This window comes from Micromesistius poutassou (genome assembly GCF_964030765.1).
Source record: "Micromesistius poutassou genome assembly, chromosome: 3".
In the NCBI taxonomy this organism is placed as follows: domain Eukaryota; kingdom Metazoa; phylum Chordata; class Actinopteri; order Gadiformes; family Gadidae; genus Micromesistius; species Micromesistius poutassou.
Window position 1 is genome coordinate 20,737,268 of NC_140273.1, and position 15,039 is coordinate 20,752,306.

Sequence of the window (15,039 nt, forward strand, 5' to 3'; positions counted from 1 at the left end):
GGGAACAGATCATCAAAGAAGTCCAGAAAAGTGACTTTCTGTCAATCCAGGCAGATGAGACGATGGACATTAGCACCCAGAACCAACTTGTGCTTGTGCTTCGCTACATTGATGACAGGAACACCGTGCAGGAAAGATTTTTTGAATTCATTCAGATGCAGTCAGCAAATTCCATTGCTACAGCATTGAGTGAACGTCTTAGTGGAATCCTCCCTGAACAGAAAGGTAAACTCATCTGCCAGGCATATGATGGAGCCAGTGTTATAAGGGGTGCCACTTCAGGTGTTCAGTGAAGAATACAGGATGAGTACCCAAATGCCCACTACATCCACTGCTATGCACATCAACTAAACCTGATAATGCAACAGGCTACCTGTTACGGCCTTGAGCCGACTGCATTGTCTCCCCTCCTAGCATGCGCTACCCCTCCTGTTTTCCTCCAAAGCAGCTCAAGTGGGCGGGTCTTTCCATCCCCTGATTAACCCTGGCGGCTGAGTGGTGCGGGGCCCAGCCAACCGGAGAGCGACAGCGCCGTGGAGGCGTATAAAAGCCCGGTGCGCCCTACAAGCGGCGGCAGACACCTGTAGGGAACTGAGGCATGTAGTCGCATTCTGTTGGTCTTGAGATTTTGCATGTGTGTGTTCCCAGATTTGGGCCAGGGTAAGAGGAATCTCTCCAGTACTGATTTTGTTCACTTGCACTCCCGTTTAGGTTTTCACTGTTTAGACACACTAGGTTTAGGGGGTGCTGATCATTTGTATTTCTGTTTCTTTATGCTAGAGTAGCCAGTTAGGTTTTGTTTTAGGACTATTCGTGTTTAGTAATTAGATAGGTAGCTCCATTTTATTTTAAGGAGTTCTCTTCTTGTTATATTTGTTTCTTTGCTTTGACGGCACCTAACGGCCCTTTTATGTTGGTTGTTCCTTACTATTCCTTTGTCGGATTGTAATAAATCACAACAATTACAATCCCAATCCATCGGGTTGTGTGTGTTACTTCCCTTCCCCCCCCCCCCCCCAACGAGTAGGGTTCGTAACACTACCTCTCACATTTCTATTGTGAGAATTTTTTTTTCTGATCTTGGTGGTTTTTCAAGTTTTTTTTTCAAGATCCTCCAAGCGGACCAGTGTCCTCCATGAAGTAGTGGCTCACAGATTGCCAACATCCAGCAACGTGAGATGGAACTTTCACAGCCTCGCCGTCAATACTGTGTTTGAGCACAGAGAAGACCTCATTGAATGTTTCAGGACAATTCGCTCTTCAAGTGGCTTTGATGACAAAACGATCAAAGAAGCAGGAGGTTACATCAGGCTACTAGAAGATTCTGACTTCAATTTTTTCCTTGAACTATTCCATCACATCATGCCACATGTGGACTTCCTCTATGCCAAGCTCCAGAAGAGAAACATTGATTCTGTTCACATCAATGGATGCATTCAGCAGTTTCAGAAGGACCTACAAAAAACAAGGTATTATTATTATTAGTATTAATATTATAATTATTATTATTATTATCAGCCATAAATAGTAATAAGACTAATCAAAATAAGTCTTATTCACAGAGATTCGATCGACGCAATGGTGGTGGAACAAAGCAGTGGCTCAGACCAGCCGAGGAAACGCTGGGCTCTTAGGGAAGAAGACCACAGTAGGATTGCTGCAGAGGTGAGTCACTGTTGTAGAAATTACTTTTTGTCAATGTTTCAGTGCAGTCTTCTATATTAGTCCTCAAAACATTAGACGTCACCTACCCTTTATTGGGTCTTTGTTTTTTCCTGAATATCTGTACATTTTTGTAATAGAATTGGACATTCAGAACCACCATCACTACTATTATGTGTTGTGGAAAAAATAAGAGAAATTACCAGTGATGTTTGGTTACCTGTGTATTTATTATGATCCCAAGTTTACTCATTTCACTTTAATTTATCATACACAGCTGCCATCTAGTAGCCATTAGCTATAAAACATTAATTGATTTATTCTATTATCACAGAAGATTTATGAAGTAGTTTGAAGTAATATGTGTATATTATTAATTTGGGTGAAGGCTTTTCACTTAAAATAATGACTTTAAGTGTCCTATTTAGAAATGTAACTATTGCCTGCAGCAGGCCAATGTAGGTGATGGGACATGTCAAAAAAAAAAAAAAAAATTCTCTTTCTCAGTCTCTCTCTCTGTCTCTGTCTGTTTGGGTAGGTGTGTGATACCATACTAGGACACACAAAGAAACGTTTCACCTTCACAGACCACCTCATCAGTGCCACCTTGCTGCAGGCCGACAGGTTTGAAGAGTACCACAACTCGTTCCCTGAAGTTGCACTCAACTCCACCTTGAAGGCATATCCAATGCTAAATCAAAGTAAGCTGAGAACGGAGCTGAGTCTCATCTACGGCAAGGATGAATTCAAGTCCTGTTGTGGTGCTGTGGACCTTTTTCAGTTATTTGTGGACAACAACTTGTCAGAGGTATTTTCAGAGACAGTCACACTGCTGAAGATTATTATCACCACACCCATGTCCACTGCAGAGGCTGAGAGGTGTTTTTCAACGTTGAAGAGGGTCAAAACCTTCCTCAGGAACACCATGACTCAGGACAGGCTGAATGCCTTAGCCACCCTGTCCATGGAGAGGAAGCTGGTGACTGAGATGGAAGATTTTAACCAGAGAGTGATTGACAAATTTGCAAATTTGAAAGACAGGAGGGCTAAATTTCTCTACAAGTAGTGGACACTACTGTCTGGTCTCCCTCTTGATTGTATTGATAGTTAAACCATATCCAATTCATCTCTCTTGATTCTGATAATAGTTCAACAATATCCAATTCCTCTCTCTTGATTCTATTGATAGTTAAACCATATCCAATTCCTCTCTCTTGATTCTGATAATGGTTAAACCATATCCAATTCCTCTCTCTTGATTATTTTGATAGTTAAACCATATCCAATTCCTCTCTCTTGATTCTGATAATGGTTAAACCATATCCAATTCCTCTCTTGATTCTATTGATAGTTAAACCATATCCAATTCCTCTCTCTTGATTCTGATAATAGTTCAACAATATCCAATTCCTCTCTTGATTCTATTGATAGTTGAACCATATCCAATTCCTCTCTTGATTCTGATAATAGTTCAATATCCAATGTCTGTCTATTATTGTATTTTTATTGTATTATTATTGTATATTATTGTATTCTAGTTTAACTGGTGTAATGGTGTAACTGTAACATGCTCTACTTTAATTAAAGTACTACTTAAAGCCTACTTTCTGAATCAATTCTGCTCCAAAACTCAAATCATCAATATCCAATATCTCTATTTGTATTGATACTTGGTCTAGTATAACTTTTTTGTAGATTTTGTGATTTGTTTTAATTGTGAGGCGCTATTTGGGCCGTCACGCACAACTGCGCCCCCCCAACAAATTTAGTCACCAGCCGCCACTGATTACAAGATTCTACAGAATCTCACGCCAGCGAAAACCCAAAAGCAGCTCTATCTGGTTTCATTATTATGCCTGTCAATAACCAAAATCACAATATACATGCATGTCCTTTAGAAACTAGTTGGTAAATAACTACTTTGCACTAGAGACATTTTCCAACTTCATAATTTTTGATCAGTAGGTGGCGCTGGTGCGCTACTAAAGACCAAAGGTAGTAGCTGTATGTAACATTAACTCTAAGGCTGGTTTAAGCTTGGCATTTTTTTTAATTTTTTTCATTTTTTACTTAAAGCAGGTGACTGTCTAGGAAATTAAAGAAATGGTTTAGCCTGTGACCATGAGAGGCATTACCTCTATGCAGACACGCTCAGCGCTTTTTAAGAACTCCAATACACCTCTCCACCGCATTCCTGGTTTTTATGTGCGCCGAGTTGTAGCGCTCTTCGTGGTCATTGACTGGGTTGAGGTACGGAGTCATCAGCCACGGCCTGAGAGGATAGCCCGAGTCCCCCAAAAGTCTCCCTGGATAAGTGCCTGCCTCGAATCCCCCCCAAAGCCTGGATTGCCGAAGAATGTAACTGTCATGTTTAGACCCAGGCCACTTGATCACGCAGTTTGTTATTTTCAGGTCAGCGTCACACACTATCTGGGCATTGATGGAGTGGTAGCCTTTTCTATTGACGATACTTGTAGGGATGGAGAAAGGGCCCCGTTCCTGTCCGTGTCATGTCTTAAGTCATTAGCGAGTAGGTCTGTTATTCGCATGTACAAATCTACGTCGTCGTACATGTCTAGTGGATTTAACCTATCACGAAGAACGCGTTGTCTCCGTAAACCATATCCTCCCTCATTTTCGTCGTTTTGAAGTAAGTTTTCTAACCGTCATCGTCATCGTCATCCGCTTATCCGGGGTCGGGTCGTGGGGGCAGCAGCTCAAGCAGGGGGCCCCAGACTTCCCTTTCCCGGGCCACATTGACCAGCTCTGACGGGGGATCCCGAGGCGTTCCCAGGCCAGTGTTGAGATATAATCTCTCCACCTAGTCCTGGGTCTTCCCCGGGGTCTCCCCCCACTGGTCGTGCCTGGAACACCTCCCAAGGGAGGCGTCCAGTGGGCATCCTTACCAGTTTTCAAACCGATCGAAATGAAAAGCCATACCAACGGTTTAAACGGTTTTACACTTTGCCTTTGCCACCTACTAAGTAGGCGGTGTTAGACGTATGTGTTGTGGTGCAACAGTAACAATTAGTAGCGCCTAAAGTCCGCCGTATGGCCAATTTACGGTGGAACTAAGCTAAGATGGAACTTACGCTCAGCTGGTGAAACCAGCTGCAGAGCAGGTTGGTATTACCATGGACATACAGAGCGATAACCTGTTGAACTAAATGGATGTGGCAGGCTACACCATGGGATGCAGCTCAGACCACTGCCACATAAATAAAGGTAAGACACAATATTTATTGCTTAAGATTTGCTGGTGCTGTGGGGAGGTCTTTTGTGTTTTTTTGCACTCAAGTGGTCAGCTGTCTTAACTCTTGCAATTGATGTTAGCCATAGCCACCAAGTAGCCTGACTTATCCACGGTTTGCATTCGTACAGTGTTGGGTATAGTGGAGTAATTAGTGGAATAATTGTGGTGGGGAGTGCATGAGTTTTGGTCAGAATGCCTGATGTAGATTGGATGGATGCGTGTTGTGAATTGAGAACAGCCAGCTCATTATTATACTATATTACTAATATTATATTACTATATATCTACGTTATTACACTCTCGCAAGAAGCAGTGTTTATTGGCAGATTTTAGTATAACTTTATTCAGCTATTACTAATAGCCTACATAGGCTAAATAAATAGTAAATAAATAAATAAATGTATAAAAAAACACACACACACCTTCGCAGTTTCCAGTGTTGCTGCTCTCATCACTGTGGTCGCTGCTGATTTCTGGATGGACGTCTTCCAGCGGTTGACTACAACCGCCGCTTTCCACTCCTGCCAACCCAGTAAATGCCGGTGAATCTTCACCAAAGACATCAACAATTATGTCACTGTATACCGATGTTTTGGGGGGAGGACCTCCGCCGGTTTGGTGTGTTTTTTTGGCCGAAGCATCCTTCTTTGCCTTACTCAGAAGGTCTTTCCATTTCTTTTTAACATCAGCCTCTGAGCGAAGGCAGCCAGAGTCCGAGCAACTGTTGATCTCCTCCGTTATTGCGGACCAAGTCGTTTGTTTCTTCTTGTTCGTCATTATGTTCGACTGCTTGGCAGTGAGTGTGTCCCGGTGTTGACTGTACAGCTCAATTAACTTCCTAATCTCAGTGTCCGTGAAATTTCCTTTCCTTTTTCTCTCCTCCATAGTTTCCGCAAACAGTGATACAAAGATGCAAGACAGCGGAAGGTTGTTACAACGTATCCTAGCAACGCACGCAACGTAGGCATTCACATGAACGCGCCTCGCTAAGACCAGGCGTAGTTAAGACCAGGCCTAAGTCCAGTTGGTGCAACTGGCCTAAAGTCCATTCTTAAGACTGGTCTTAGTTAAGACCAACTTAGCAGTTACGACCAGGCTTAGTTAAGACCAGTTGGTGCAACCGGCCCCAGCCGCCACTGATTACAAGATTCTACAGAATCTCACGCCAGCGAAAACCCAAAAGCAGCTCTATCTGGTTTCATTATTATGCCTATCAATAACCAAAATCACAATATACATGCATGTCCTTTAGAAACTAGTTGGTAAATAACTACTTTGCACTAGAGACATTTTCCAACTTCATAATTTTTGATCAGTAGGTGGCGCTGGTGCGCTACTAAAGACCAAAGGTAGTAGCTGTATGTAACATTAACTCTAAGGCTGGTTTAAAGAGCAACTTGCAGGTTTAATTTATATCCTACTCAATGCATGATATTGTCTGAAAAGGTCTTCTAAAAACGTAAACGTAGAAATTACTATGTTACACAAAACGTAAAATATATAATTTGATGAAAATGCGCCAATTTTTAAGCTATCGTTGAACCCCCTAGCAACAAGTCCTATGACGTAGGCAGAGGCACTCCCTGTTGCAAGTGTATGTGCATGGAAGAATACACAGAGTCAAGCTGAGTCTCTTAAGCATGTATTGAACGCGTTGTCACATAACAAGACTGGCACGTGTTGACTGCCCGAGTCCATACACACACAAGCCCACTAGGGGGAGCTGTCGGCTTGCATAACATTAGCCTACAACATCTCCCTTTCTTTAGTATAACAAAATACAAAACAATAACCTGGATAGAATCAGTCATTAGAACATTAGTGCTCATATCCACATGTCAAAATAGTGCAATAGAAATAGTGTATAAAGACGAGACAGTAAGTCAATATGAACCAGGACCTTTGCAGAACTATAACCACAAAATAGCAGTATCAAAGCATGCACAAAACAACCGAATAAGAACATTCGAAGTAACCATCTTTTTTTTTTTTTTTTTTTTAACAATTTTTTAACAATAACAATAAACCACTGTCCCGCATATGTGTGTGTGTGTCAGTCTCAGCTCAGTGTATGACCTAAAGGTCAAGTCTGTCCGGAGGCTTAATATGCCTCCCGCTCCGGGAGCAGGCCCGGCCCTGTAACGCACGGCATGGTGTGGACACAGCCCGTGAGGGAGATGGCGGTGACCTCAGGGCTGATAACCTTGGAGACGTCGCAGGGCTGCTGACGACTTCCTCTGCATTGGCCCCGCCTGCATGGCCCCCGTCAGCTGCACCCGCGTCCACAGGCTGCTCAGGTGGCCGTCCTTCGTGAGCTGCTGGCTGTGGGGGGTCAACCTCTGCTGGTCGGAGATCGATCCTGTTGCGACGATACGCGGTTCCCTCTACGTTGACGAGATAGGACCGCGGTCCCACCTGCTGTAAGCATACACCTCTCCTCCATCGGCCCGTCCTGTCACCCGGGAGTGGTTTCATCCTGATGGGCTGGCCGACGTTCAACTCCGGCAGATCCCTCGCAGATCTGTCGTAAGTCAGCTTCGTTGCTTGACGCTTCACTCTCAGCCTGTCTGTGACCCCAGTGGTGACCTGAGGCTCTAGCAGCTGGTCGGCCACAGGGAGAAGAGTTCTCAGCCTCCGTGACATCAGTCGCTGTGCTGGGCTGCTGTGCATGCCCTCAGTGGGCGTGTTCCTCCAGTGCAGAAAGGCCTTCCAGGGGTCCTCGTCGGCACGGTCTGCTTTTCTGCATAGGCTCTTCGCAATCTTCACTGCAGACTCTGCCTTGCCATTAGCCTTTGGGTGTCTCGGGGAGGACATGACATGTTCGAAGCCCCACTCCCTCGCAAACACCCGAAACTCTCCACAGTCAAATTGACCTCCACAGTCTGAAATGACCCGGTCAGGGATGCCGTACCTTGCAAACTGCGCTTTGCACCTTCTGATGGCCGTACCAGCAGACAGGTCTGGAAGTAGATCGATCTCCCAGAAGTCAGAATAGTGATCGACCATGAGCAGGAAATCCTGCCTTGCGTAGCTGAAAAGGTCCATGCTCACCAGCTGCCAGGGACGTGTGGGGAGCGGGTGTGACATCATAGTCTCCTTCTGTTGCTCGTGTGCATACTCGTTACACACAGAACACTGTTGTACATAGTCTTTGATTTCTCCCTGCATGTTTGGCCAGTAGAGAGTATCGCGGGCCTGTCTGAAACAAGCCTCACCCCCCACGTGGTTGTAGTGGATCCGTCTCAGCATCTCTGGGCGCATAGATTTCGGAATGATGACTCGCTGGCTCCTAAAAAGCACACCGTCCTGTGCGCTTATCTCATCTCTGATGGCCCAGTAATCTCTGATGGCCATGGGGCTCTCCTCTTTGTGTTCTGGCCATCCGCCCAGCACGACTGACTTCAGTGTTTGAAGGCACACATCCTCCTCTGTGTGTTTCCGTATCTGTGCAAGGCGTTGGCAAGTGACGTTGAGGTAGTCTGCTTGCTGAATGGCTGCTGTGTCACACTGCTCCTGCTGCATACTGCAGACCATTTCACGTCTGTACTGAATGTCCATTCTCTGTGGTGGGGTGGGAGCCCTGCTGAGCGTGTCACTTATGTACATTTCAGGGCCTGGCTTGTACACCACTGTGAGGCAGTAGTTCTGAAGTGTAAGGAGCATGCTCTGCAGGCGCTTTGGTGCACTGAGAAGGGGCTTAGAGAAGATTGACACTAGCGGGCGGTGGTCGGTCTCTGCAGTCACATCACCCCTCCCATATAGGTAGTAGTGGAAGCGTTGACAAGCGAATACGATGCTCAAGCACTCCTTCTCAATCTGTGCATAGTTTTGCTCCGTCTGGTTTAGCGCTCGGGAGGCGAACGCGACCGGCTGCCCCCCTTGAAGCAGGCAGCAGCCCAACCCGGTCTGACTGGAGTCACTCTGTATGGTGACTGGCTTGCTGACATCGTAATAACGTAGTACTGGCACCGCCGTGACCAGCGTCTTGATCTCCGTCATAGCAGCATCATGTTTGGGCAACCAGTGCCACGGCACCTCTTTGTCCAGCAACCTTCTCAGCGGTTCACACACCTCTGATAAGCGGGGCATGAACCTCGATAAGTAGTTGACGAAGCCGACACACCGCTGAACGCCCTTTGCATCCGTGGGGTTTGGCATGTCGAGGACCGCCCTGACCTTCTCGGGGTCAGCTTTGAGGCCCTCCGCCGACAGTACGTGGCCGTGGAAGCGGACCTCCCTCACACGAAACTGCAGCTTTTTGATGCTCAGCCTCAGCTTCACTTCCCTGCATCTTTCCATGAGAGCAATGAGGTTTGCGTCGTGGTCTTGTACAGCCTCCTCCTCTGTGTCCCCACAGCCGACCACAAGGATGTCATCCGCTATAGGCTCAATCCCTTTCAAACCGGCCAGCAGCTCATGTTGTTTCCTCTGATATAGCTCCGGTGCGACTGACACACCGAAAGGGAGCTTCAGCCAACGCTTTCTACCCCACGGCGTCCAGAACGTTGTCATCAGGCTGCTCTCCTCATCCAAGCGACACTGCAGGAATGCGTCGCGCGCATCCACCAGGGTGAAGACGCGCGCCTTTGGCAGCTTGTACAGCACGTCATCTAAAGTGGGCATGAGGTAATGGGACCTCTTCAGGGCTCGGTTAAGGGGCTTAGGGTCGATGCAAAGCCTCAATTTGTCTGGCTTCTTCACTATGACTAGATTGCTTATCCAGTCTGTGGGCTCAGTGACTGTGGTTAAGTGTCCATCCTTTTCGTACTGGTCCAGCTGCGCCTTAACAGCCGCCTTGAGGGCCACCGGGACATTCCTTGGTGCGCACTGTACGGGCACAACAGTGCTGTCCAACACGAAGTGAATATCACCCGGCAGTGACTCGACTGGGCTGGTGAACACGTCATTGTAAGTGTTGATAAGACAGTCTCTAGTCAGCTCACCTGCCTTGCAGTGCTCCACTTTGTTCAGCTCTTCGGGAATGGTGAAACGCATCAGGCCCAGTCTTTCACACGTCTCCCCTGAAAGCAAAGGCTTCTGGCTGGTACACACAACCTCAAAATCCAGTCTGTGTGTCTTGCCCCTGATGACACACTGTGTGCTGTACACGCCAATTGAGCTCATCCACTCACTGTTGTAAAGCCTCAGTCTGGCAAGACTTTTCTGAAGAGGAGCTTTAGGTGCCAGTCTCATCTTGTCTTCCATGCTCATCACGTTGCAGGTGGCTCCAGAGTCAAGCTGGCACCTCTGGACCCCTCTGTGGAGTGGCAGGTTTACAAACCACTTTTTCCTCTGAGTGTTCACAGCCCCCAAGCTCTCCGCCGTGTACACATCTCTCTCATCGCGGCCGTAGTCCTCCGGGTCCCCCAGCGACGGGTCATCCACAGCGTTCAACTGACGTGCTTGCTGGCCTCCTTTCATGCAAACTTTGGCAAAGTGATTAGCAGTGCCGCACAAGCGACATGTCTTTCCAAATGCGGGGCACAGGTCTCGCCCCCGTCTGTGTGGTGTGCCACAGTACTTGCATCCACCTGTGCCTCTCTGTGGCTGTGCTGATGTGCTGGCGGACTCGGATGGCCTGCCGGTAGGTCTCCGTCCTGGTCGCTGTCCATATGCTACATTGATGCTCTCCCCAGGCACAGAGCTGCTAAGTGACATGGATTTTAACTTATTGTCCAACACCTCCACTGCACGGACAATGTCAATAGCCCCCTCCAACTTAAGGTCCTTTTCTCTTAGCATGCGTCGTCTGGCGCCCTCATCAGTTATTCCCAGAACAAGCCTGTCCCTTATGAGCTCATCTCTTAAAGCTCCATATTCACATGTGGCAGCTTTCTCTCTCAGTCTTGTGACAAAAGCATCCACTGACTCCCCATCCTCTTGTTTAAGGTTTCCAAAAACATACCTCTCAAAGATCACATTTTTGCTGGGTGTGAAGTATTGCCCCAGTTTGTCGAGTATCGCACCTGCGTCTTTCTGCTCTTCCTCCGTGAGTCCCAGATTGTGCTTGTAAACATGGTGGCAATCCTTCCCCATCAGCCTCCTGAGCGTTGCTGCCTGCACCGGCTTCTCTGCCTTGTCGATCCCGGTTGCAAGCAGATAATCCTCAAACTCTGAACGAAAGCTAGCCCAGTGGCAGTGAAGATCCCCAGTCATCTTCATGGGCTCCGGTGGCGGAATGTTTGAAGCCATCTTCCCCACGCGGCGCTAACGCTAACAGGCTAACTGAAACTTCTAACTACGTCTAGCAAACCCAATAAACGCACTCTGTAACATTTACAGGCAACTTAGGATGTTCTCTGGGTTCCAAAACCACTTCTGACACCATGTTGCAAGTGTATGTGCATGGAAGAATACACAGAGTCAAGCTGAGTCTCTTAAGCATGTATTGAACGCGTTGTCACATAACAAGACTGGCACGTGTTGACTGCCCGAGTCCATACACACACAAGCCCACTAGGGGGAGCTGTCGGCTTGCATAACATTAGCCTACAACACTCCCCTTCGCGCGCCACTCTCTCACTGTGGGTTTCGACGTAGTACGAGAGCGGTAGCAAGAGACAGATTGAGTTTGCGATTGAGTTTAGTCATGGTGAATTATTGTGTTTGTGCAGGATGCACGAATTCCTGCCTGACAGAACATCGTGTCCATCATTTTCCGTCAAGGAAAAGCAAGGCTTTTCGTTTGTGGGTGCGTTTTGTGGAGGTAAAGAGAGCAGACTTCACGGCAGCGTCTGTCACCGTACCCTCGGTGATTTGTAGCGCTCATTTCACTCCGGAGAGCTATCGACAAGGAGATTTGTTGGAGTCTCAGATGGGATTTCGGAGTAAGGATCATGTGAGGCTGATCGCTGATGCTGTTCCCGCTGTTCACTTGATGGTTTCAAGTTCAAAGCCGAAGGATCCACTTGAAACTGGCGCGGGCGGGACTGGAGGACCAAGTGCTACCACTGCTAGTGCTAGCAGAAATGCTTTGCACCGAAAGCTGTCTCTTAGCCGAGTAAGTCTTACTTTTACCTCTTTTAACTGCTGTTTTGGTGATTTCCTAATGTGTTAGTGTATTAATGGCGGAATAGAGAAGTGATTTGAGCATTGGGCAATCCTCCAGCTAGTTAGCAACATAGGCCCACAACACATTTGGCTATTGCATTAGCAAACATTTTGTAGCTGATGAGCGTAAGTTCCATCTTAGCTTAGTTCCACCGTAAATTGGCCATACGGCGGACTTTAGGCGCTACTAATTGTTACTGTTGCACCACAACACATACGTCCAACGTATGCTTACGTTATATCCTAAAACTAAACACCGCCTACTTAGTAGGTGTAAAGCAAAGTGTAAGGAAAAAGGATGCAGTCTCTAGATGCTGCATCTACCTGCATCATTCGAATGACAACAATAACAAGAGCTTGCAGTTTCAACGTGAAGATATTGTTAGATACGCAACCATAGCATGAGATACTGTTAACAAACTTAAGCCATACACAACATATGCATATAACTTACTGGCAGCGAGAGAAACGGGTCGACATTGAGAGGCGGTCTCCAAGTGGGGATAACATAGGCATCCACAGCATGAACATCCTTTCCCTGTAAATCACAGAACACCAGTTTAATGATTAAACCAATGATTTGGGTTTACATAAAATACATACATACAAGTACTATCAATGATAGAAAATTGTACCTTGCAATGCTACAAAAAATATCCATACACACCTTCTGCCTGGCAATCTTGATGACCAGTGATAAACAACAGTTGACGATCTGTAATAAAATAACAATGTTTTATGGATTGCAAAGACATTTTACTAAACAATTTTCAAATATTTGTGTGATTAAAAGTGTACTTACCGCCTCCACTTCTCTGTCCAATCAATGTATTTTTTATGGCGTGGATAGGTGTGCTGGGTCCAGTAAATGATTTTAATACAACAAAAAACCCATGGTCAGGATCAATGCACTCACTGCTCAGATGACATTGAGCTGTGATGTCCCCCTTGTTGTCCGAGTGCTTTCTGTTTATGTGCATTCGCAAGTTGCGTCTATTCAGTCTAAGTCCACAATGGATACACTGAACAGTTTGCTGCTTTTCACCCCGCACACAAGGTGGTGCCTTTGGAGGAGCAGCTGAAGACACTGTTGGGGCAAGAGGTGGAGGTGCAGCTGACGCCACAGTGGGGGCAAGTGGTGGAGGGGCAGCTGACGCCACAGTGGGGGCAAGTGGTGGAGGTGCAGCTGACGCCACGGTGGGGGCGAGAGGTGGAGGGGCAGCTGACGCCACAGTGGGGGCAAGTGGTGGAGGTGCAGCTGACGCCACAGTGGGGGCGAGAGGTGGAGGTGCAGCTGAAGCCATGGTGGGGGTGAGAGGTGGAGGGGCAGCTGACGCCACGGCGGGGATGAGAGGTGGAGGTGCAGCTGAAGGACGAGGTGCAGGTGTCTCATTGCATGACTTCAGGTGAGTGAGAAACTGATTTCTACGTACGATAGTTCTCTGGAAATGTATGCAGTGAAAATGTGCCTCGTCTCTGCACTGCCGGCTGCATTTGCAGATGAGATAACCTGTGAGACAACATTATCACAATCAGAGCTACTGACAACCTCACACACAATCCACAAACAGAAGCACATGCTTGACTAGGAGGGGAAAGGAGACAGTATATGTTTTCTCTCAATAATATCATGTAATCATCAGTTTGTTCAGACCATACCTTGATGATGCACTGCCAACTTTAAATGTTTTTTCTGGTGATACAGTATACAGTATGTCTTTCAGTCGTAGTGAAATAACAACATGGACAGCAATAGGTGTCCGCCAAAGGGATTTCTGGGTCCTCTGTTGTTAAATGGTGGCGTGCTGCTGAGACAATTATATCAAAAGGCAAAGATCATTAGATGCAAATTCATGCACAAAATAATAATTCTATCGACAACATTTTTGTTAGCTATAAAGTAAATGGCTAGCATAATGTACCAAGCTAATGTAGCAATTGTGCTAGTTAAGCATTAAAAAAACGATCATATGGAATGGATAGGAATCCACGGCAGCCGATTCAGCTTATAAAATCAACACAATTAGTGTTAATCCTTCTTAACAGAGTTTGCTTTGTTACCGTTACTGTTTTACCAAACGCGAAGCAAGTAAACCCAACAAGCCAGTATGTGGGGCAAGCTGTGATCAGCTGTGATTGTGCTCCCTTGGTTCATAGTCAAGCACAACAGATAGCTGTAATTAAGTAACAGACATATTTTAATTTGCGTTTGGTGTGAACACAGCTTTGACGTTACAGCTCGGTTAACAGTAACGTTAATTAACGATAACCCAAGTGCATTTAACAGACACACACGTTAAATGTTTTAACCACTAACGTTAACCTACAGTTTAACTTCATAACAACAATTCTCTGCAATAAAACGTATTTAACTCCTCATTACATGTGAATGAGGCTTACTGACTGACATGATGGACTTTCAGTCTTCCGCAACCGGAACAGGTATGCTCAATATGATTGTGGGCGGGGCTGGACCTTTCTGGGCGGGGCTTGATGTCTAGCTCCGCCTTCCCGCAGGCCGCAGCCGTTACCTTCACGTACTAACAGCTGCGGCCTGTGGAAAGGCGGAGTTGGACGTCCAACCACGCCCACATCCGGATTGGAAGGTCCAGCCCCGCCCACATCCAATACCTTTATCGTGCTTCATTCAGGACGAAACTTGCTGCATTACACACATTTAGGAGACTTGCGAACTGTAGGATTTTGTTTTCTTTTTAACGTACATAAATGTTGTCATCTATAAAACTAAATGGAAAATATATAATTAGATAATCCAGAAAAAGAAAAATGCATTTATATTTTGTAATATACATAGGCCTACATCATTATTTGCCTCGCTACTTTGGTCATTTTGCATCTTCGTGGTATGAAATGGCAACATTAGGCGAGTTGAATTTAACTTTTGGGAACATATTTTCTCCCATAAAGACTCATTCAACCAGAAATAAAAATAATGATTTATTACAGCGACATGATAAAACTTTGCATGGAGAGTCTTTGGCGTAAGCCCCGTCATGGACCCTGGTTGGCGTGTGGACTCGACGTGTCCTACCAGGACTGGCAGGGGCGGAGCC

General features: G+C 46.3%; 1 long non-coding RNA gene across 1 annotated transcript in view; it reads left to right on the forward strand.

Annotated features, from left to right (window-relative positions):
* The first annotated feature begins 13,294 nt into the window (after window positions 1–13,294).
* Window positions 13,295–15,039, forward strand: part of LOC311340775 — a 35,117-nt gene continuing 33,372 nt past the window's right edge. Inside the window, exon 1 of the long non-coding RNA XR_014633280.1 lies at window positions 13,295–13,371. This is a non-coding gene — a long non-coding RNA (uncharacterized lncRNA). The remainder of the gene's footprint in view (window positions 13,372–15,039) is intronic.